Source organism: Varroa jacobsoni, unplaced genomic scaffold (genome assembly GCF_002532875.2).
Source record: "Varroa jacobsoni isolate VJ856 unplaced genomic scaffold, vjacob_1.0 contig02935, whole genome shotgun sequence".
Taxonomy (NCBI): Eukaryota; Metazoa; Arthropoda; class Arachnida; order Mesostigmata; family Varroidae; genus Varroa; species Varroa jacobsoni.
In genome coordinates, this window is record NW_019214915.1 from 5,474 (window position 1) to 31,807 (window position 26,334).

Genomic DNA, 26,334 nt, shown 5'->3' on the forward strand with positions numbered 1-26,334 from the left:
GAGCATCTGACAAGTAGAGAACGCGCTACGCTGTACGGCAAGAAAAACGCGCCAATATCTTTAGTCAGCAGTCTAGAAAGTAAAAGCCCTAATGTACAGTATCCTTATTATCCGCTATGCGCCTGGGTATTCCGTACCACAGTACTAACACGGCCACCAAGTTCTTGTTATACTCCATTCCTGGACTCTCTCCACTATGGATCGTATTCACCAGTGTATATTTTACTATGACTAAAGAAGCTAAGAAAATTTGCAGCAGCATGGTTGACCGGTTATCGTTACGGCGGATCGAGAAGAAACGTAAGCGTAGTGCCAAAGCGGGAAATATTTTTAAGGTAGGTTACTTTTATTTGAATAATTGGATTTTTTAAAATAGCTTCAAAAAAGACCACGGACAACTTCGCTTATATAGTTTAAGTTCAATACGCATGCTTTTAGTGAGCATGGATCCAAAAAGATTCGCAGTTCTAGAACGAACAAAAATATCGCTATATATGATTCTTCTGTGATCAAACAGTCTTAGGTTTGATTCTTTAGTTGAACTTGTAACAGTTAAGTTCACGAAAATAACAATAACAGGTCCTGAGGATTAATATGTATGTCACAAGAGTGTTAACTTCAGGTTTATCTTCTATTAACACTTTATTAACTCACTTACGAACAGATCGGGGCATAGTAGAGGTCACAATGAGCGAGGCCTGCAATATATGCTTCCAAATTTTCCCTAGGAAAATCATATTCGGTGTTTTTTTTTTCATTACGAGCTAACTTCGCTGACTAAAGTAAATCTTAGGAAAGTTTAATTTAACTGAAGCTACTTTGCTGCTATGAGATTTGAAGATAACACAAAATAGTTTTAATTCAAATATTGTATATCCACACAGTACATTATTGCGCTATCGAAGCTCCGAGGTTTCATGAGCTGCTAATAATAGCTCAAGTGCGTTTGCATTGGAATGGATACATTGCACCCTATTAGCGGAAAGCACAGCCAAATCATATAACTCGTACATTTGGCCACAAATATTATGGGTTACGATTTCAACAATCAGTTTGGATCAATACTAACCATATACGATGGTGAATCACTTTACAATGAAGTAGGTTACTATCTTTATCGGCCTGCTTTTTTGGGTCTTTAGGACCTAGGAACCTTCGTGATGATGCTATAACAGCTTTGCCTAACCCTAAACTTAAGATCTGAAAAAATTTAGGGTGGCTTCTTGACGTATTTGAAAAAAGTTTCTAAGAGATGCAAGAATATGTAAAAAATGACAGAATAAAAATTAGATTGTTCACTGCCCTTGTTCTGCGATTCTTTAGATAATCTTATATGGGCGAAAGAGGCTAATTTATGCCATACTCCCCAGGGAATGAATCCGTAATCTGCAAATCGCTGTTTGTGCTTTGCATGGTAACGTATTTACGCCAAATTATGTCAACCGTATAGATCCCGTGCTCATTAAGTTGAAATCAATAGCAAAAAATTACCTTATTTTACATAGAAAGCTCGTTACGAAAAGGATACATGAAATAGTTGGAATCTTGTTAGTTATCCTGCACCATAATAAAACTTTTTGCAAAATACGTTTTAGGATCCATCCGCTGCACGCTGCAGACAAAGAAGCTAGTTAAAGTGAGTTGCGGTATGAATTTAAGTAAAGAGTACATCGGAAGTTTCTACTACGGAAAAAAAGAAGTTAAGCCTAGTAATTCATTTACTGAACGTTTTTTTTTTTATAATACGAATAATTTATCTGTTCATTTAAGTCTTAATAAATAACTATAATAATTGTCTTCTAAAGATTTGCCGTTTTCCAATATTAAAACGGACACACTACGTAGCATCGCGTTGTCTACGTGATTAAACAATACAAAAAATTGATCTTGTAGTACTGTAATATAAGCTTGTGGCTGGATATATGTCCTGAGGTTGATTCTCCGTTTAATAGTGCGATACACACCAAGTGAAATAGTCAAGGAGATATAAAATTTAGTACAAAGTCAAGCACTTCTGATTAGCATACTCTTGTAGGTACAGTTTTGTGTAACCGACCATGTTTGGGTGCCGATAAGCCGCTTTTGGGTGCCGTTCGTGATAACCGACACTTGTTTCATGTCTTTAATTTGAGCAAGAATAAATCGATAATTTGTTTAGCACACTTGCTGACGTCTTAGTCTGTTTTAGGTAAATAATAACATGCTTCAAATATGAGGGATTCAAACGCGAGCCAGACTTGTATAAATTACTACTTACCGTATTAACCCACACAAAGTAAAAAAAATTTCTGAAAAAGTAGACACCTTATCAGCTCATTTGTTTGTCTCGCCAAACACTGAATCAGAACATCAGTAGAAGGGAAAACAATGACACAGATTCACTGTCAAATAACTGATCACGTAGAACGCCGCTCCTATGCAACCTATTTTAATAGATTTTATAACATTGTACGTGGTCCACTTATGGTACGCTTATGCCAACTTGGACTCCTTCGCTGAATAATATTCTCCTATTACTTACAGCTCCGTTACTTTCAATAAAGGGTCTGCCAGACGTCTGAGAGAGTATGTATTATAAGTGGGAGAATAAATACATAAAGTAGGTACTATTGTCACTAACAATGAGTATTGTTAACAGCGTAATGGCAATGTGTTTAGAACTGTAACGTATTAATATATTACGGTAATAATAATAAATTTAACTATATTCTTTTATATATTATTATTTTATTATATTCTATTATTATTTATTTCCTTTGAATGACCAATGAACAGTACATTTACTTAATCTTACAAAATCTTAGTAAATGTTACTGATGTTTACCACCACAATAATTGCGCGTTGTGCACCTATATCTTCAATGAATCTGTATTCGCCTGTTGGATAGTATGTATACGTAACGTACCTGAGAGAATGACCTTCTAGTGTAGGGCGGAAAACGTGATTGGTGCTGAATTGTTTTTTTTTTCCATAACCGATAAGTTTGTTTTTACGAAAGTGAAATCCATCTGAGTGCAGCTTTATCACAGACAGAACCGAGACCCCGTGTGCATCCGGTGGCACCACTTTTGCCTACTAGGTGAAACAAATGGTTCAGGTTTAAGTCTGAACGTACACTGATCAGCCAAAAACGACAGTAAATGTTGCACTTCCTTCTCTTCCATGATTCTTCCAAGTTACTCAAGCTGAACATCTGCTTTGGCAGTTCCTTGCAGCAATGCAAGGATCGAAAATTATTGTAGAGGGATCGCCAAATTATCAATTTTTTTTAATTATGTAGTTTCTCTTAATATATTAGCCATATTTCTTCCGTGCAAGACATTTAACGGTCTCTGGGATTAATTATGAAATGCTTTAACTTAATTAATTTCAATGTTATAACTTAATTTTTTTCATTCAGTGGCTGCATATATGATAGGCATAATATATACTGGGCTCATGACTAGATGGACTTAATCTGACCTTGGAATGCCAAGCAAGCTAACGTGCTAATAGGTTTTGTCACCGTGGCTCTTCTAATGAGATTGTGCAACATTGTGCCAGATGCAATAGCAAAACAAAGGAAAGTTTTAAGTTTTACCCTAAGACTGAATATATTTAAAGAGATTTGATAAATAAATGAACAATTGATCCAGCAAAAATATCCGTAGTAATGGATGTAAAGCTATGTTGTATTAGAGGCGTTTCCGAAATGTTGATTTCAAGGCTGTCGTGATGCATTGAAAGAGTAACCCCTATTCAACGTTAAATACAAGGTAGAAAGATTCCTGTCTTAGACAAAATGAAGGAACTAATAGCTTTAGCAGGGTCAGCGTAGCAGGACATCATCTATGACGTTTGCGTTAATTTTACTATTTAAAAGGTTCGACGTCCGTACATTTATCACCTACGGAGCAAAGAATTTCATTGAGTTGCCGCTGTTAACTCTGCCGCTAACTGGACCTGTTGCACAAACTACTATGGTTATTTGTTCTTCACCTATCTATACATTCAGTAGTCAGCACCTACTTATTATTACAGTTGTCTGACTATAAAAAGCTCGAGGGCTGTAGGCATCGTCCATTCTTTTTTCTCTGTTCCCTTGTAGTAGATAAAAGATATTTTTTTGTCGGACTGTAATTGGAAAACGCATTGAAATTAATTAACTGTGCTAATGTACATGCTTAAGCAGCCGTCGACGATGATTATAATATTGAAGTAGGCTAGATTGGCCAAAGAATCGAAGAAAGAAAATGCTTTCTTACTCCAAAGCGTGCAATGAATGGTAGAAATTTTTGATACTTTCATTGGCACTAGTCACGCCCCCGTTCCGACACCTCTATATGGCCCATTTGTCGTCTGCAGAAGCCAACGACATTGTAACGGTATCACTTAGAACTAAGAACAATGGAGTAAGGCAACAATCATTCGGAAAGGTGTAGCAACTGACGCGAATGGCCACCAGGTCGCCAGACCGAGCAGGCGGATTTCGTCGTTGTCTCATCTTTGTTATTACCATCGTCCCTTTCATGCGCTGCTGCGATCAGCGCTTAGTGTTTTAGAGTTTTTATTATTATTCTCCTTTTCCTCTATCACACAACAGCATTTGTTGTTCACTAACGTAGTCGCGCACGCCTCAAAACTAAAACGTTTTCACGTCTCTTTTCCGTATATTTTTTAAAGGGACCTTCTAATGAAACGCCAACCATTGGAACCAAATAGCGTAGTTAAATGATATTAAAATTAGGTTTTCTAATTCCAAGTCTATATTCCAAGTTACTATGGCTATATTGAATAAACATGACCACCAGGAAAGACACCTTTGTCACATGCAAAATATTTTGCTAAAGTATCAATTTTCATTCAGATGCAATTTTGGAAGTAAACGATAAGAAAAATCCTCAATTTAGCCATTCCACGATCTATATATTGGGTTTATATATAGTGAGAGAAGTAGAAAATCTGTGCTTAGTATCACTATTGCTGTCGTTTTTTTTACTTGTGCTCATCTTCTTTACCGACGCTGTCATCAAAAAAGCTAATTAACACTGACGACTCAACATCAAGTTACTAATGAACATGCAGTAGTTATCTACGTCCTGCCCTGCTTTGCACTAGTCACGTATGTTACGTCATTTCTCCAACTACTGAAACACTGATAACGTCGACATTGTTGTATCTGCACATGAATGTGTTATCGCCACTTCTCTTAGCATTACCGTTGTCGATGTAAACAGTTCTGCTAATCTGCGGCTGGCGCCATGTATTCTACCACACGCTGCGTTTGACAGTGTCGGCAAGTGCAAGGAAAACAACACACTGAAACGAAAATAGAACCGTCGCTACGATGTAGTGTTACGAATACATTCAAAGAATATTTCAGGTACATTTCCAGATAATTTAAAAACCAGAAGGTCTCGTATTTTTTTAGAGGAAGGATTGGTGGGTAACGCGCATGGTGAGGGTTGGTTGAAGAATCATCGAAGGACCGCTTTAAATAAAATTTTAATAAAAATTGTATAAAATATAATTAAGTTTTTGACAAACTTAGTAATCCATACTCGATACAAAATGTATATAATTTCTTAATACCAGGTAACAACTGGCGGAACAGTTAAAAAATATGGCACATACTGACATTTGTAGGCCTTGTAAAAACTATTCAGATTCCATTGATTTTAAATTTTTGTTTCACTAACAATTTAGGACAGGTTAACCTCGTCAATACAGTCTACTATATACTCTGTAGCATTTTCAGATAGTATATAGTGCTTTACAATACACTTCAGCGAGATTATTAAATTTATCACTTTTGTTCATTTTGATCGATAGTAAATGCTTATTATTGCATGAATTCTTATAAACAATGTGGTCGTTAATGGTATCCTTGACATCACCTTTTCAATAGCTAGAATAGAAAAACAGTGGGAACGATTGAGGGGCCTTAACTTCGGCCACTGAAATGTCAATGCGACGTAACTAGGAACGATACGCTTGCGTCAGTATGTGATATTTATTTTTCGGAACAGAATGCTTACGGAGACCGGATACGGATAGCTTAAGCGAACAAGTGGTTCGAGCGCTTCGAAAACGGAGGGGAGTCCACCGAGGACGATTCTCATTCTAAAAGGCCTGTGTCAGCAATCATGGACGAGAACGTAGAACATTCGTGCTTGCCAATCGCCGAATCACCGAAAGAGAGCTAGCAGAGGAGATAGAAATGTCAGCTGGCTCATGCCAAGCCATTTTGACTGACCGTTTAGGCACAAGGAGGATTACAGTAAAGTTTGAGTTAAAATAGATGTATTTTTAGCAGATAAACACTTGAAAATAGCTGCGTCAGTAAAACCTCTTTGCCCTTCTAGAAGAGTTAAACTTGCTTGAACGCGTCACTACGGGTGACCAGACGTTTACGACTACGACGAGGAAACTAGGACGCAATTTTTCAACTATAAGTTTAAAAACAAACCCTTGCCGAAAGTCTTACAACTTACATCCAGTACCTAGATACTTCTCATGGTTTGCCTCGACTGTTGAGAATCGTTCATTATGAGTTAATGTCGTTCGGCTTTGCGATCATAAAGAAGTAAGGTCAAGAAGCTTTAAGAAGATTGCGTAAATCAATCCGACGTAATAGAGTAAAATTATGGCATAACGATCTCTGGGCCATCCATCACGAGACCAACCTACACTTGACTACCCGTACAGAAGTTGGAGCAATCTGAATTCGCCATTTCTTATATTTTATTTTGTTGAGTTTTGCTGCTGATGCTTTACCTGATAGTCAGGATCAACTAAGACATACTCATTATTTTCTGTAACGAGAACCTTTATTTAACCATATATTCGTATAGAATTTGCTAGGATAATGCGTAGGCTATTTAACTTTTTTCCGCTAAAGATGTTTGCATGCACGCCTTTTCAAATTGAAACACGCATCCCACTTCCTTGCTTGCTGCTGTGTATTATAATACATTACACACTGTATAGCGGTTCATAACACATTTGTTGAAGCCAGTGTGTTGTTATTCTTTGTCTTAGGCAAAAGGCCCTTTTTTCTAAAATAACAGTGGAACCTCATTGCGGCGGAGTTAGCAGGGTTCGTGTCTAAAATGTGAGCAAGAATCAGTTATTGCTTAACGTCTTCGCACTGCACGAAACTCCACTGAGGATAAACATTTTTAATTATCCCTAATTACTGATCCACGTTTCTGCTAGTGTTGGCTTCTAACGAACTGGAAAAATACAATAATCCAATGAGGCAGTGCAGTAGATTTACAGAGGATTAGTTTTGGATATAAGGGTCTACATAGCCGAATGGACTGTCTAGGAAATCTCCAGCACATCATTTTTTAGATATTTTGACTATTTGTACCCTTGGGTTTTTAAAGTACTTTTTTTACGATCGGCCCAAAGTTAAAAGCTAAAGTCTTTTTGTGTCTGTCATGCTTAGCGTGATTTTAGCGGATCTATACGCACCAGTATTTCTGATTATGCTTGAAGCCATTAGCAGATGTAAATAAAAAAATCACCTATAATCAAAGCCGAATTAAAGCCATAATAGAAAAGGAGTTACCTTAAATAGAATCGCCTGCAAGCATGTAATCGAAATATTTATCTTCATTTTAATGCAGCTTATAAACAAATGATTCGAAAATTGTCCCAATGTTTTCTAAACATCCCGCACATACAAGTTTTTTATTTCCAATATTTCGCCTCATTCCTGGGTTTCGAAGAAAATTGACCAGGATCTTCGGCGTTTTCATTACCGCTGCCATAATACCTTCCAAGCGGATTACGCGTAAAATGACAGTGAGTGTGGCAGTTGGGACCACTGGCATAATCTGATCTGAAATATCAGACCTAACGCGAAATACGCTGAACGTCAGACAAGCTTGATACTACCGACAGAAACATGGCATTTATTTCTGGGGATGTTACCTATTTACAACAGGTGACAACGGCTATAGTAAAAAGGATGATCGTATTCGTTGATCCACAAGAGTCTACTAGAGCCTTGCAGATCAGATTCTGCGTATATTGCTATCAAATGAAGAGCTATATAACTGATATTACCAAAGAGCTGCAGCAAAAGGTCACAAGTTCCTCGAATTATAACAAGATAGTCGATTCTATAGAGAAAAAAAAAATGTGGCTGAAGGATCAATTGAGAAATTCAGCTATTCGGCATATTATGAACCCATATTAAAAAAATGTTTCATGAAAATTTTTCTCCACCTAGAACCAGCTCAGATGGCCGTTTCTTCATTTAATTTACCCGAAATATATTTGCGAAATTGATAAAACCACGACCTCCAGGTTCTTTTTTGCAGGTTTTTGGCATTACACATAACAAGGTAATGTCATACTGCTGAAAACTAGCCGGTAAGAGGTGTTAATTCATAGAAATACGAAAGCTTATTATAAAAATATTATAATATGACCTTATTAGTATTTATTTAATTATCTATGGTTACAAAAGTAGATAGGAGTTGTGATATCGACAGACGAAGGGGTCATTTTTGCTATTACTGTGAATCCATGTGAATGATCGCTGGCGGCATATTTAAGGAAATTGAATATTAATTGTCATACGCGGAGGACCATTGCAGGTATTTTGCTGTGCTGAGCTAGTAGTGCTTTATTTTGTTGTGTAAGGTACTAAATGGGATTCACCATTTGTATGCAGTACTGGACCCCTTCCGAACTGGACGCCTGCCAGTCTCTTTTCTCACTACGCTTAAGTCGTTTCATTTGTTGCTGATTGCGGTTCTGTTAAATGCGTTAGTAACGTGATTTTGATTATTATGCTCCTGGTACTATTCTCTTCCATTCCGCCTCACTTTCTTGTGTCTTTGTAAGAGTCGCGGAGGTAAGACCTTCGTTTGGATTGTTATGATAATGATAGAACCAGATAAGCGTACATCACGTCTATTCTCATCTGTATGCGCGTGTGTTAGTGAATCCGTAGTCGGTGTCGGATGATACCGCAGGCCATCTAGATGTAAGGAGATGAAAAATACGGACAAGATGGAGGTACGACGACGATAATGTAGTCTAAGCGGTCACTCGCCTGCCGATGTTGCTCTGAGCGTTGCTAGTATTCTTGCTTCGTTAATCGTCCGCTTTCGTTGTTTGTGTACTGTCGTGTCATACCGGGCCTAGTGCTGCTCAATCATTTTCTAGGCGATTCATGTTCTTCCTCTTTCGTTATCATCCGAAAATATTCTAACACAATGCGAACGTGCTGCAATCGTTACAAACTTAACAAAAAGGCCACGTGTAGTGCCAACGACGCAGATTATTTTCACTGCAAACAAAAGCTGTGGCTGCCTGCATGCAGTTCAGTAACTACTCGTACTTGGGTCAAAGTTTAACAATGGTCAACCTCACCAAGAGTAGGTTACGGTTGAGCGAGGTATTTGATGAGCAAGATTACTCCAAGGTCACCTCTGTTTTCTTCTCGCGCCCTCATATAATAAAAAAATAACATTATACAAGGTGGTGCGTTCAAGTTTAGAAAAACTTTGACGACCTGTTTATCGTAGGGCATGCGTTCAGTCGCTACCCCCTCATTCTAGAACAAAACAACAAAGTCGTTATGACGGATAACAGTCCATTGTTTTAAAAATTTTGACGAAAATCAGGTATTCTTCATTCTCTTCTCGCTGAGCAAAGCGTCAACGACCTTTAAACCCGACATCGAGGATCTACATTATTTCGATAAAAAAAAAATAAGAAAAATCGATTGAATATTTTGATGGAGCAAAGCGGAGGATCTCAGGAAAAACTCAGGAAACTCATCAAAATATCTTAAAGTTTTTAATACGCGTGGTCTTTGCTATCGTTTTTGTTACAGCTATTTTTAAAGAATAATATTAAATACTAATTGGGTCGTATTGGGTACCTGAAGTTTTGCCTGTTTCGAGTTCTTGCTATTTTGGAACTCTTGGTTTGTTATCAGTCTAAAATTCGATTACGTCATAATTTTTTTTTGTACGTGGCATGTTTGAGCGACATTAACTAACGTCCTGCTAATATTGATTAACGTACTGTTACTATTACTACGTACTATGTATGTACTAATGTACTATGTACTATATACCATGTACTGGCCGCTTGTAGAGGAGTTTATTAAAGATGTCTAGTTAATGGTTTAGTTGTCGAATCGAAGAAATGAGGGGTGAGCACAAGTCAAAATATTTTTTTAGCTACAATTTTTTAAATAGAGCATATAAATTCTCAATTTAGAGGTGGCGCTCTACGTATCTTTCTCTCTCTCTCTCTCTCTCTATATATATATATATATAGAGTGTGTGTGTGTAAATAAATAAACTTTATTCTCGGCAATATTCTTAATTTTGAGTAAACATCTATCAATCTGTTAAAATCGATTAGTCCTTTCCCTTTCCTACAACCATAAATATTTATCAATCCACGTGTTAGACATGACGTGCACATATTCAAGCGCTAAGATTTAATATTATGGGGCCGCTGCTCTTGTTTAAATCTCAAATTCACTCGTTTAACATCATAACCAATTTGATGACTGATCGTAATGATTGGGGTGGTTCATCATGCCGTGTCATGAGTGCTAGTGTACTTAGTTAGTCGCAGTATTCATACTGAAAAAAATCACGGTCATTGTGTATCCGATTTATGAAACAAATGACACGAGAAAATGAACGCACCGTTAGCGTCGTCACTCGCACCGTATTATAATCTTGGGAAATATCGATCCAATGCCGTTAACACTACAATTTTTTATACATTCCTTTTTTCCGTTGAATATACGTCGAGCGAAGCATTCGTATTTAATGTTTACACCTCTAATTCAAACATTTAAGAATTTAGTGAAAAATTTTAAATTCTCATTACCTGATGGTGATGTATTCGATCTCCATACTTGAAACAAAGCACCTTGCTTAGAATAGCTTTCAATGGATCTACTACGAGAGGGGAAAATCACCATTTGTTAACCTTGATCTTTTCGGCATTTATTGCCTTAGTAGGTTTGTCATTTTATACTTAACGTCGCACGCTTTATATGGGAGAGATCCAGTCTCCCCCAGAGTTTTTTAAAGAGCTATCACAAATAGGGGAATTGTCTTCATATCTACGCATATTTATAACTTCTCAGTTCGGTTCTACTGCTTATATCGCCGAACAATTGACCCTGCAAAACAATGTCTTTCATTTGTTTAATCAAGAAGCTCTGATTTTATGTCAAGTTTTTAAGTTCAAGAATATTGTGTAAGCCTCTAACACAATCGTTATACTTGCATAATATTATTCATCCGATCATGTGGGTACAAAATAGATTTGTTTGTGGAATACGTTTCTAAAACGAGGAAAAACTTGTCCCACAAATGTTTGTTTTTTTGAATTTTAAACGAACTCTGTTTATAGAAAGAAACTGTGAGTTTCAACGATATCTTTTCTGGTGGCAAAAATCAAATGCGAACGCAAAACAACAATATTAATCTTCTTAGCTGGTCGGTATCTTAGCACCGGGTTCCTCGACGTCTATCAAAAAGAAATTGCCCCTTACCTTATTGTTGCCGTTCAAACGGTGTTGTATTTCTTGTGTTGTCCGTTAGTTCGTAGATTGGTGTTTTACACTATATTATTTGTGGAAAATCTGTTTGTAAATTTAGACTTTAATAATTCGAAGCGCACGTAAGATGTACGGTAAGGTGTAAGCGATCGTATAGGTAGTACAGCTGATTTCCCATGAATGGCGCTACTGCCTATGGTCTCGTATTCATGTCCGATCTATATCGAACTAATATCTATTTTATAGTTGTTAAATCAGTTATCGATAAAGGAGACTATGCTATCTGAATCAGAACGTGGAACCAAACCAAGATAGTACATTGATTTTTCCAAACTATAAACTTATGTTTTGTAATGAAAACCTACACAAAAACGATAGAGAGCTAATTATAGTAGCTAATAAAGAAAATATTCTTTTCCTTTTATATGGTGCAGTATTATTTTACCAAATGCTTTTGTTTAGTTACTTTTTGTTAATTGAGTCGCTATTACCATTTAGCTCACCATCTGTGATTGTTACTCGTTATTCGAGGATTACTTGGTTAACTCAAGTCATCTTGTAAACAACCAATTCTTTAATACTAGTAATATGAACTATCGGAGCTGGTCTTTAATAAATGCAATACAGCAATTCTGTCACGAATAGTATGAACTTTTTACAGTTTACTACCGAATTTATGCTTGAACGCAAACGTTGCTTTGATTAGTATAAAACAAGCTGTTTATCAAAGGGCACCTACGGCAATTGTGTGATGCATCCACAAACCAAAAGCTCTTTTAAGCCAAATTAAACTATTGAGCAGGAAGACGTGACTAGCCTTTAATGTCTTTGCTATTAGGTTATTCAGTATGAAATGCAAGAAGCGTTAAACATATCAATGTGGCATGATTTTGTAACAATGCAACATTCCGTGACACTTAGCCTCAAGATGCTAATCTAGTTTTTAGAATTTAGCACTGGCTATGGTCATTCAGGTTTCTAGAAGATGAATTGCAGTATACCATAGGAAATCAGAGAATTCGAGTGGTTTACGAATAGAAATTCAATTTTGAAAGAGCAACGGCAAAGGCAGACCGCTCTATAAATTTTATATTCGGTGAAGGATCTACAATTATACTCACCACACGCTGTTGGTTTAACAAAAAAAAAAGAAAACAAAGCAAATTCAAACCCGAAAATGAGTTTCGTAAAAGACTATAGGAAAATGAATAACGGAATGCTTAGAACTGTGGTAAAACCCAATCGATCTCAACGTTTGTGAGTAACTCGAGTTTGTTTTATGTGTCGTGGATATGACATTCAATCATTTTGGTCAAATTTATTGGGAAAATCATTAGACAAAGCAATGGTTTGAGCAAGGAACAAAAAAAAGAGGTTCACACAGTGATCCATTTTCGCATTTATGACTTTATGATAAAAAAAGATCTTCTGTGACAATCGTGGTAGATTATGGGTGGATGCAATTGAACCGCTAGAACATTACCCTGGGAAGTGTACAGCTATCATAGCTTCTGATGGTCTATAGCAGGTGTCATTTGTGAACCGAGTTATATCTGCACGAACCCTGTTTTAGTCGTGGTTCATTATCATGCGTTCCCCGTAAATCAGAAAAAAATGATGCATACATTGTACTAAAGAGCTCTCCTCATCATCCTACACATTCACCGAATATTGCTTCCACATTTCTTTAAAATTTCGACGACCTCTTTATAGGATTGATAGGAAGATTGCAATCAAATCTCGTCAAAAAGAGAATTGAATTTTTAAATTCTTAAATTATCGTATTCTAGACTTTACACCCGCGAAATGTCCTATATTCTAATGCCAGTCTTATAGTCGATATTTATGGTCAATATTATTGACGGTGATAAATACACAGTTATTATAAATAATTGAGATGTTCATCCTGAGAAGGTCTACCTCTCAACAGGGCATAGGTAAGCTAGACTTCATACAGCTTAAATTGCAACTTGAGCGAACAATGTACCATTGAGTCTGTAATCTACAAGATTCGGCTTAGTTTATAGAAGTTTTAAGCCAGTTTACATATGGAATTCTTGCAAAAATATAGCTAGTTATTACTGATAATATAAATACGGCCATTGTTTGGAGTTTCACACACCGCGCACACGAACAAAACCATTGGAAATATATCATATTAGCTTACAAAAATTTTGTACTGTATATTAATAAGTCAGGTATTTTTAAGATATTACGTTTTATGATTTTCTTGGTTTTACATGAAATCGTTTAGAAGTTTCCCATAATGGCATAAGCATATCTGTGTAAATCTGGGACACTACTCTTTTATTTGGTACCGTCCAAACATTGATACGAGTAGCGGTGTACTAAAACAAATTTCGGTTGTGAAAGGTAACTTTTTCGGCATAAAGGAGTATCTTACGATAAGCAATTAGTCTTTAGTCAGGTAATTTATTACATCACAATAAATGCTCGAAATAATGATTGTTGATCATAATATATGTTTCTGATATCGACGAAAGAATGGCATACTTAACTTATAAAACAATCATTTTAATCTAGCTAATAAAGCTTAGCGGAAGCAGGGGAGCTGACGGCTACCAGATTCGAGACGCGTCAGCTTTATCTAAGAGTTTATAAATGAACGCAAATTAAAAGTATCATAAGAAACGGTTTTCATGGAGATGTGTAACCTTTTATGCAAGCAGGATTCTAACAGCTGCTCCCATTTAGAAACAAGCGACGAAAGATCACCGCTTCTATGAAAACATAGAGGATGATTTCCAATAATCCTCGTGATGTAATTCTCATTAGTTAGTAACTACTGAACATAGTAGTCTTATTGCTCTAAAGTTGTGCTGTTTAGGAACAGAACGAACTCTCGTACACCCATTTGCGTAAAAATGATTAAACGCTAATACTTATGTATTTCAATATTTATGTTGTCTTAAAGCGCCTCTAATTTGAATATCGTTTGAAGCACAACTTTTGGAAACCGTGGGAGTATCCGCTGTAGACTTGGGTTCCAAAAATTGGTTTTTAATTCTCACACTATTAAAATTTTTCAGGACCGTTGCGTAAATAGTTTTTTAAATGATTTTCAAAAAATGTTTCGGAGAAAGACATCGAAACACTGGTTATTCTCTCGACGTATTTTCTTTCGTTCTCTATGCCTCACATTTTTGTTATCCGTCCTCCGTAAATGCCGTACGGCATTTTTTTTAATAATCCCGCAAGAAGCAGAAGGATAAGTAAAAGTCTTACCCGATCATATTCACACTATAGCTACGCGTTAGCAATTTTCAATTGAATGATGATGATGTGTTCATCCTTTTGTTAGTCGCCTTTTAATCAATTTTACTTTATACCTAATTATCAAAGATGCGCTATCTCCCTCGTTCTTTATTGTACAAAAATAGTGCAACAGTTGCGACTAATCATGCGCGTGCCGGCTCCTCGAAAAAAATTCAGAATTCAGAAAATTAACGGATTTCACCCACCTGGTTAAATACAAGAAACTCTGTGTGTAAAAATAGGTTTGATGCGATCATTTCATTACCGTAGGCCGCAAAATAGCTGCGCGCTGTAATCATCATTCCGATAATCAAGGCACTAAAGTGTAATTCGTTAACATGCAGTGTATATCCCCAAATTAGTACTAAATATTATCATGTGAAGCTAAAAAATACTACTCAATGGTTGTCAATGGTAATCGTGCAAGCAGCTCGCAACATGACGCACTAGGGAAGAAAGTCCTTCTAGCAAAAGAATACATATCCAAGCGGCTCTATATTACGTGCATATTATTCCAGAATGATACACAAGCAACCCGCAAAGAAATGATTAAAGGCGAGCGGTCTCTGTGAAAATTTGGATACGACATACAGATAGTGTTTGTTAATCCTATATAGTAAACATTAAACAATATTAAGCACAGGCTTCCCAAGAATAATGACGACGTCTTCTATTCGTTAATGATTCATAATTTGTAGATGGCGTTCAATGCTCCCCTGTAGATCCATAAAGTGAATCTGAGAAAAGTTGTGTTGCTTATTGTTTTGAGAGATAAGCGCTCAGATTCTATAAAATTCTCGATAAGGATGCTGGTGTAGATAGAATTGTAAATTTAAACAGTTCAGACAGTCACATACATGGAGATTCCCATTCACGCTTTCTTTTCGAAGGCCTTATCGCAGGATGCGGTGTTTTATAACGTATAACTTTATATAACGCTTTAGACTTCGAAAAGGCCAATCGATGCCAAGCTGCATTATGGAAGGGTTTCAGTAAAGAAACATCACCATTTTTTTTTTAAAGAAAAAGATCCTTTTCGAATTTAATTTGCCCTCTTAGTCAAAGGCTAATCCTTTTAATGACAATCATGTACGAGGTATTTACAATTATTAATAGGAGGCTGTTGATTAGGCTTATATAAATGATATTCAGTCCTCAATATGTCTCTCCCTAACAATATTCATGTTACCAGATATTCCGTAGGTAGATCTCCGTAGAGGGCAATTAAATGGTTTACGCGAAAAGTTCTATGATTTAATTATGAAGACAAAAAGAGAGTTTTTCAGAGTTTCTGGAAGCATGGGCGAACAGAATATCTACCTTTTTTGCAAACATTACTTCGAAGCAGCAACGTACAGGAACGTGGTTGGATCAGGCTCGATCACTTTGGAAATTACGTGGAATTGAAAAAATAATACCTAGAACTTAGACTATACGCCTAGGCAATGGTAACTATATTAATTTAGAAAACAAGTTTTAGTAAAGCTTCTTTGACTCCGTCTTGGATGTTTAATTTCTATTGTTAAGGATGTGTCTCCACGACAGATCATTGATTAAGATGCTTGGGTGGTATTCCTGGGAATGCGTGGTGGCTCGAATTTTACCGTAGAACCATTTCGTTTCGTGCTGGGAGCCGGACGTCTGATGAAACGCCTCGCCACAGTGACGGAAGTAAAACTTAAAATATTTAATTTTTAGTGCTAAAGATACATTGAAATAACTACTGAAATCTCCTAGAAAACGTTTTAGCGTGCCTTTTATTCCTAAAAAAATTGGATACCGGGGTAAATTATTACAACGCAACTTATAGATTTGACAGTTAACTGGAGAAATTTACAAAGATATTGCAGTTAGGCCAGAGCTCAGTTATTCCGTTTTGCTTAACGCGCCAAACAGAGATTGTAACAGATTATATAACAGCTGACCTTTAATTTGTATTTTGCGTTGAGGGGAAAGGTAAGCAGCATCTTGTGTAATTAATGAAAGATTAATGAAAGACATTCTCTCAGGATGGCGATACTCCTCAATGACACCGTAGAAGTAATTTAAGATAGAGCATTTTATTGCCTGCTGTTTTTTTTTTTTTCGAAAAACCTTTGCTGTCTATATATTTGCTAATGAACAAGTCGTCTACCTTTGAAGATGGCTGCGTGTTACCTAGTTAAATTTCTCCTCGCAATTTAGAAAAATGTGTCGTTTTATATGCTTTATAGTGACCGTGGTTTTTGTCCATTTTAATCTGCCGAAATGTTCTTGTGTTGGTTCATTCTACGTTGCCCTAAGGCTTTCAGGATTAGCGCGAAATCTATCACCTATGTATTGTAATGGTTCATTCTAGCTGAGGGTTCGCTGTCTCTTTTTGTAGTATACTTTAATTATCGTATTTTGTTTGCAGCCATATGTGGCCTGAAACTATGGTGTTTCATGCGGCCTGCTTTACGACGATCATTTACGTCATCTGCGGTTTCAACTTGTTTTGAAGTTTGCTGCCTCTGGCGAACTGTCTGACGTCGATTATTTGCTTCTTGCATACTTTTGGCAACTCTCCTTGTTCTCTTGCCGTTTCGATACTCAATGGCCGCGATCCCTGACCATGATCAATTCGGCAGCTTGTTCGATGGGTAGCAGACCTAGTAGCCTGGTTTACAACTTAGCTTGAGCATAATTTGTCACGCAACACGAATAGAGCACAGTTTTGCACGCAGTACAAGGTCTCTACGCTGACCTAATAAAGAGAAAAGCTCATTAACATCATGATGTAGTAGCATATCTTGATAAAAATTATTTGACACATGGAGTGGACAAACAAGTGCCGTAGAAAATCCTGTCCATTCCGTCGACATGACATTAATAGACTTTTCCTTAAGCGTATACCTTAAAGATACTCTAGGCCAGAAAAACGATAATACTGCGACATTTAAAAGCTCCAATCGAACCAAAGATAACAATAGTTCATGAATCAATGGCTTGTATTTATTAGAAGTGTATTCCTTAGAACGGTAATAATTTTAAACGTCTGCGATATGAAGACTAGTTATACATTTTCTTTACAGCAATTTAATGAAATTTAAACATTAATAATAGAGAAATACGAATTGAAATTATAATAGCATTATAATATAATAGTATAATATTATAGTATGACAATATACTTTCGGGACACCTGGTTTGAATATATATGTATATATATAATATTCCGGAACATTCTATAAACACAGTTCTGTTAGTCTTAAATTTGACTTTGATTTAATGAAATAGTAATTTGAAGTCGCATAAGTGGAATTTGTCTGAAACTCACCTGTAATATTTTCTTTGTATTTTTGCTACATTTTCCTGTTCCCAATAGGATTGAAAACTTGATCTTTTCTACTCGTTATTTTAAATAATTACACTTTAAAAAAAGATGTTATGCAGATGTCATTTTAAATGCGTCCTACCCTCTTATGCTTACTTAGGATAAACTCATGTGAAGAAAAAATATTTCGTAGACTACAGTTACTCCGCTGGATCACGACAGAAGTAGAAGCAGCACTCGTCGCGATAACCATAAACATAAAAGTAAAATCAACATCATAAACGAATACCGTTATCACATATAAAAATATATTTCCACATGAAAGCGATATTATTAGTTTTACTTTTCATCAATATACGACTCATGTCATTGTCATTCAAACAACACTGCCACAATCGTTGCGCTATTTCGGCGCACTGAAAGATGCGAAAATCATTCATGGAAACGAGCTTTTAGGGTGCAACTCAGCTTTAGCTCTTCATCAGTGTTTGCGAACTGTCCCACTTCTACAAAAAAATCAACTATCAGATTCAATCCGGGTTTTCTTACCATAATGCTACCCACCTAAAATTAAAAATATTTTATTATAAACCTAAAAATCACGGGATGCTTAGATATCTTGATACCACTTATATTGATAGAATATAAATTTAATTTCGGTTAATGTATTGATGATAGTCCGTAACCATTAATTTTTAGAAAAATTGCAGGTGTAATTGCGTAAAGTGCTGTTTTATTCCAAATGCAATCATGGTTATACAACTCAACATGGTAATAATTAAACAAAATAGTTATTTAATTGACCCTTGCGGCAACAGCAACAACATCAAAGTGTTTTCGTATGGGTATCAAATAAAGGTATTTAATAAAGATTGACTAATAACATCGAGGGTGAAAGTGTAATACAATTCTACTTGTTTTAGGTAGAGACTGACACTTATTGCTAATTTAAAAACAGCCCCATACCAACACACCTGAAACCCTGATGCGCACGATACCTAGGTCGAGACAAATGTACGGTACGTATAGCTGAATCAGTAACAATTTTTATTGAAAGTTTTATCGCATGATAATGCTACCATTGAATTTAGTGTGGTCAAGTCGAGGACGTCAGTCCGAAAGAAGTTAGTGTAAATTTCTGCAACAAAAACGCGGGCGGTTATTTGGTTCTTTGGTCTCCCTAATGCGTTTCTATGATGCAACAGTGTTTGTCTACTGATAAATTTATAATCTACTAGACACTTAGTGAAAAAATTTAAAACGCGAAAGTTTAGATGTGCAATAGTTTCGCGTGGAATAAACTTTTGCTACGATTGAAAAAAGCTTTCTCTTTTTCGGGATCGACGATCTAAGTTGATACCAGTCTCATGCATCTTTCGGAAATATTCAAGGAAAATTTTCATAAAGATCCTTATCAAGACCCTTAATAACATCCAAGTTTGTTTAGTTGGATTCAAATTCAAAGGCCTTGAAAAGGCTCGAAAGAAAAATCATTTTTGGTTTTTTATATGGAAATTGACCAGTTATTGTGAAGAGGGGAATATCTATTTTCGATCAGGTCATCCAAATAAATCCCATAAAAGAATCTTTTTTTGTGCTTTTAGTATATTTTGGGCTTTTGTTCTGACCTGCATTGTTTAAGCCTCTGGTCTGATATAAGCGGAAATTTTATTTAGTTGGGATTTTCATACGTATCGTATTCCACTGGAACTTTAACTTCGCTTAACTGAGGTATCGCTTGACTCACAGCTTTTATTAAAAAGCTTTTTATGAATTGAAGAAGGCATATTTAAAAATTGATTGGTGAGTGGTTTAAGTCTAAATTGAAACTGTAATCGCGGTGAATGAGTACCATATCGAATAAAAATACTCGTAAAATGAATACCTCTAGCACAGGCAGAAAATGTCTTTCATACATATATTAGAAAACAAACGACAACAAAGTTTTTAGTACTGAAAACTCATAAAAATATCAGATTTATATATATATATATATATATATATATATATCACAGAATCTTTTTGCTATCAGATGCGGGATGCATATTCTTGTTTTGCTTAGACGTGCATGTATATTACAGCAAGATTTGGCGTATACATTTGTTTGACACAATAATATGTCATCTTTGCTGAGTGGTGCGAAGAACACCGCAGTAGAACACAGTCCATTTCGAATGTTGTTATGAGTGATGATTACGATGATTGGTGCAGGCGGCTGATCAGACGTGTGTGACGGTTGTTTCAGCGCTGCTTACGCTATTGCTTCTCTTAATCGTTACTTGACGGTATGCCTGTCTTATGTTGGTTTGCTTCAGCCCTGACCATAACTTTTACATAAACCCAACCAGAACAGACAGCAGTAATTGCATGAAAACAGCGTAAGAATGAGCAGAAATCATCGTAGACGTAGGATGTTTACGTATATAATGAAATCGTTATAATCTGCTTCGTTATCTAGGTCCAAATATCCGTACGCCGGCCAACCATCACCTAATCATTACTAATGTCGTGGTTAGTACTGTTGGCATTGTTACTATCGTATTTCGGATAGAAAGAACGATATAGACAGCTAGCAGGAAACAAGGAAACTAAGCTTGCTGACCACAGCGATTTTTGAAAGGAATGGCAGTTGCAGCGTTCTCACAACGGGACACGCTACATAAAAGACACCGACGATGATTACCAACACGGCGGCCGCTATTACTACAGCACCAACATATGTACCTACCTTGACTATACTATTATTATTGATAGTAGCGGAAAATGGGGAGCACTATGGAAAGAGGATGCTCCGTTAACCAAAACAAAAACGGGGATAACGACAACCAAGAGTTTATTATAGTAAAAAGGAAAAGCAATACCGCTATCTGCAAAAGTAAAATGAATTAGTATAAAAGAAAGCGAAATCTAGTTTAGTAAATGTGTTGCTACTTCTGCCTTGAACTATAACAGTATTCCGTTAGTTATAACCCACCTGGCAGTTCATATAGCTAAACCTGTACATGGAGAAATATCCTCACCAAAGTCTCATAAACAAATGAATCAGCTCATTTTTCACTTTTTGGAACATGATGTTTAACATGTATAAACAAGATGTGAGAAAATAAGAATTACTCGAACGGTGAGGCACTGCTGAACTTTAGTTAAAACACAATATTTGTACAATCTTAACAGCATTGATACTAACGTTTCTGTTAATACACTTGCTTAAAATATACCTGACATATGGACCCATGTGAGTATTAAATAATCATAGGAAAATGCTATCATCTCATCTACTAACGAAGCAGACGTATGGATGAATGGGATTAAAAACACGAGCTGGTGCCCAGCCTGAGCACTAGTAAACAGTCAATGTCATGCTTGTAACAATGTAATGGCACAAATCTATAAGTCGCCTTACGGCTGTTGCGTAGTTAGGAAAGAGGTCAGTTCTCTGCTCTATGTGTGCAAAGGTTTGTTGATTCTATTGATCGTGATTTCTGTTGCACTATATTACTGAAACTTTGTCTAAAAAGATGCTACAAAAGTACAATTTTATTTTACACGGCGGAATATTAAATGGTGTTATTTCCAACAATGGGAGCTACATTGTCTTCAATCCATAAATGCAATGTCCGATCTCTTCGATAGTCGCATGTATAAGAAAACAGCAGTACTTTGAATAAGTTATCGAAATCTATGTAAGTCATGCACAAACAACCCGCCTAATTGCGGTTGTTCTTGTTAAACGCCTAAATAACGGTTTTCATGGAGAGTGTTACATAATATCCGTAAGACGAATAACATCCACTCACCTTCTTAAAAACATGCAATAATATCGCCTATTTGTATTGACATGTCAGAATGTAGATGATAATATACTACAATATTTGGCTAATAAAGCATTATTGAATTTTTATTTACACATTTTAATTATATTTAGGTATCAACATTTTTATGAAATGAAGCACTATAAAGTTGTGGACATAGTTGAAGCACGTTCATTTACAGCGTAGCCGACTTGCAATGGTGCATTTTGGTGCTGGCCGATTTTTGATGCAAATGGGTTTTTCTAGACTTATAAAGGGATAACGCTACTCCTGTTTTAGATACAAGGATTGAAGGAGCAAATTATTTAGAGTGATCTAGCGCTAAATTTAAGGAATGATGGATTTTTAAAAGGCTTTCTTAAACACTTTGAAGGGGAACAATTTTTCCTTAACACTATTATCTACTGTTACCATGATGAGAATAAAGGACGTCCGATCTCCAAGACGACCGGTAGTATTAAAACAAAAGTTAAAAGCGATATTCAATGATTAACTAACTCTGCACAATCTATGAGGCTGTAGTACTCCTTTTATGAACAAGCTGAAAACGAAGTCGTACGTTATCGGCCGCTGTCCTAAATCTGATATGAGGCTTATCAACCATGCTTCATAAAATCCAAGCTTCCTAATGCGAGTTTTTTACGATTCATAACTAATAAATCTCGCTCAAACTTGAAAGAAGCATCATATGTTTATAGTATACAGACACGTTGCCTATTTTTAGCTTATATTAAGTGTCATATTATAGCTAGATAACTATAGCCATGGCGTTTTCACCCAGTGACTAAACTGCAAACTTGTGCACTTCTATCAAATATAAAATTGTGTTAAAAAATCTGAATATATGCTGGCTATCCATTAATATCCATTAATAGCATATAATTAAATTAACAAAACGTGATATCGTTCAAGATCATTTTTGACTGATGGGGCATTGAAGTAACAGGAAAATATGTTGTCTTATTTTTGCTGATATTTTTACTGCCTTCGTTTTATGCAGTGCCGTACTTGATTCTGAATATATAGAGAAACTTTACTTATATCATAATCATAGGAATCGATTTAGTGGATGCAAGTAGCACCATATAGTTTTTTGTCAACGAATCGTCTATCGTTTCACTTAATAACTACAAGTTTCAGCCAGACCGGGTCACCTATTCTATTTTAGTTATACGGACCACAGGGTAAAATCAGAGACAATTTTATCACAACGCCAAAGCATGGAACAAAGTTGATACCACATAGAAGCATATTGTTTGTTTCAACAACTGGTTTTGTGTCTGGTAACCATTCTGTCAATCGCCAACTGAAGATCTGTGGCTGGAACTAATATACACTTGAAGCATAGCGTTCCCGGGCAAACCTTTAACTAGAACGGCAATCGGACTGGCTGAGCTCTAGTAAAAAAGTGCAGCCGCATGCTGATTTGCTTATGACTTTATTATATTTCCCACATACTGCCATACTACAATGACAGATAGGCTGAGACAAGATGAAAGAACGAGAGGGAGAGGTAGTGTTTTTATGACGAAACATTTTGCTTGAAACAGAAGGGCCATTATGCTTCTATGGAGAACAGCTCTCATTGTTTCATAAGATGAACGTTATAGGTATATGTATGTGTCATATGCTAGGAAAATACCAGGAATCAAGGTGAGAAAATGCTAAAAATTGGAAATAGACAAGAGTACTTGAACTACGAATGCCTTTCGATTGACTGTTGCTACGCATCTAAAAATTTAGAGGCGGTAAAATGGCCGTATCCCATGGAATGGAAGGTATTACGATGTTCGATCCAGGAAAGATACTTGAAAAGACCTTACCCGATCGATGGGTCACGCTGTTCACCAACATCACATAATCGCACCGCAATCGGTACTCGGAAATAAATATCTTGGATGATCAAACAATAATAAATCCGTAAGTATTTTTGCTATCAGCTACTGTAACACAGTACACGTATCCATATAATATACGTCATTATTATTGATAATTTAACAAAAACTGCTGGGTTCAAATACATCTTGCTAGCGACTAACACAGACAGTAGCTGCAGTCCTGCGTCTGTCTCCATATTGTATGACTTATTGTATGACATCTACTATCGCTATGGCAATAAAATAGTGTTTTAAAGGGAATCATGACGAGGCTGAGTAGAATCGAAAACATTTGTGTGATTGATGAAATGGACATTGACAACCATGACTGTAAACAACTATCTATACATATAATTCCTCCAAGCATAAAATATATGTTCATAAATGAAGAAACAAGGAATGTATTTAATCAAAATTCCGTCATGTCTCGGCAAGAACGAAAACCGCAACTTTAAGACTAATCAATAATAGTGATCTTGGTGTCAAAAAGGATTTACAGTTATTTTTCCCTTGCCTCACAACGACAAAGAAAGTAACACAGCTTTTCGTTTAAAAGCCTGCTTTGACCTATTGGTAAACAGAAAGAGTTAATCTAATGGCAATAATCTGCGTAGAATCATCTCATTTTCCTTACTTGCATATTTATTTGTGTCGTTTGCAGTTCTTCGATTTGGCGCCCTGTAGCTAGCCAAAAAAGCAATGCCCGTAATAGAAAGAGAAATCAACACAAAATTTTCAGTTGTTCGAAAAAACAAATTGTAGATAAGAAATCAAAGCTAATGTCCAAATTGTGCCAGAGTAAGACACGTATAATTATGAGATGCTACTAACTAGAAACCTTCCTTCGGGTGCTTTAAGAATTATACCTGCTATTTAAAATTTTGAAATGTCAAATACGTACGAATTAAATGAGAATGATAAAATGTTTCTAGAAAATTTCTATCACCGGTGTATTTATCTGGGGAGTTATTAGTCAATACGGCACTTAGACACTGTATCCCACCAAACGGTTTTAAAATAAAAAAAAGTTGGTTAAAAGATTGACATCCTTACTTTTATATGGATTGTACATGTCTCACATCGCGTATATTTGATAGGTTTTGTAATTAAAGGCGTGATTAACCGTTTTGTGACACAATAAAGAAGAGAATTCAACATTAAAAGAAAGCGCATAATCCAGCTTCGTCCTCCTATATTTAATAGTCATTTCGTCTCTATTTTGTATGCTTCAATATTGGAAAGTCCCACTACTTGTAAAATTACAAGAGACGACTGGCTTGAAATGTCATAGATTATACAATCACATGGAATGATCATCATCGAGCGATAATCATCACATCTTACAAATGTATGCTGCATGCATAATAATAACCACATTTGTCAAATTAGGATCTAGTTGTACACCTAAATGGCTAAGGTCGAATGGTAATTCATCTGGTCATATCTTAATTACTTGTTTGGCGTACGCGGATATTATGCTTGTGCTGGAAGCCCAAGCCGCGGAAGCAGAGGAAAACGGATGAACAGGTTAGGGCTCAACCAATTAATGCGCGCCTACTAACACCGCCGTCAGCCTATCTGTCTATTTAGCTACCAAACTGTCTATTTCAATGAAATTGCCAATGGAATGTTTGATTGGTGTCATAGACCAGTCGATTGTCATGTATGGATATGTAGATAGTTCTATTTTTGTGAATATATTATGTATGCACAGACCTATGCTCACGTGTATATATATGTGTCTGTGTGTGTAATGAACGTGAATGAAAGTGTTTGTGTGTCTGATCTTTTATTGTTACGCGGCGCATGTATAGGACTGGATCGTTGTTAATATTTATGTAACACGATTTAGTTTAATTATAATTATTATGCCTTGTGCGCCCTGTGTGGAGTTCATATAGGTCGTGGGACAAAGGTCAGCAAAGCGTTAGCAACGGACGTTAGCCTGTGCCATTGCTTCACGCGCTCGCCCACATATCGTCTCATTGGAAGGCGCGATATTATTATCCTTCAAAGGAAACCCGATGCTTTTTCGGCCATAGACAACAAAGCCCGGTTGTCATGGTACCGCTTCTTCTACAGCTGTCTATATATATATATATATATATATATATATTACTACGGCAGAATGGATTTTGTGTTGAATTGTAGGTAACGTGTCAAAACAACACAAAAATAATGTAAAAGGTATTACACATGTATGTGCTTGGTTGGATCAGTGAACATATAAGGTGCTATCTAATGTATTTGCTGCTGAGTACAGCAAATACTGTTGTATTCATATGATGGGTGCTACACCTGACGCTGATGCGTTAATCTGCATAAAAAAGTTGCTGCTTCTTTCTTGTTGTGTGTATGCGGGTATGTGCTGGTGTCTATTTCAGCTGTATTATCAGGGGTCAGTATGTTGTCGAAGATGAGCAGGCGGTTGCCCGCCTAAAGAAGGAGGGCGGCTGGGGACAGGAATACTTGCCAGGTTTGTCTGTCGATTCCCGTTGACCAAGAGTAGTACAGGACGGCTTTAGCTTTACTTTCGT

At 36.4% G+C, this 26,334-nt stretch overlaps 3 long non-coding RNA genes across 3 annotated transcripts; all 3 read left to right on the plus strand.

Annotated features, from left to right (window-relative positions):
• Positions 1-24,841, plus strand: LOC111272669 (uncharacterized). The gene is made up of 3 exons (XR_002687645.2): positions 1-335; positions 23,664-23,840; positions 24,459-24,841. It is a non-coding gene; the product is annotated as an uncharacterized LOC111272669 (long non-coding RNA).
• Positions 5,156-9,724, plus strand: LOC147751831 (uncharacterized). The gene is made up of 2 exons (XR_015315798.1): positions 5,156-5,363; positions 6,010-9,724. It is a non-coding gene; the product is annotated as an uncharacterized LOC147751831 (long non-coding RNA).
• LOC111272670 (uncharacterized) lies at positions 20,126-22,009 on the plus strand. The gene is made up of 2 exons (XR_002687646.2): positions 20,126-20,393; positions 20,567-22,009. It is a non-coding gene; the product is annotated as an uncharacterized LOC111272670 (long non-coding RNA).
• Positions 24,842-26,334: the final 1,493 nt, after the last annotated feature.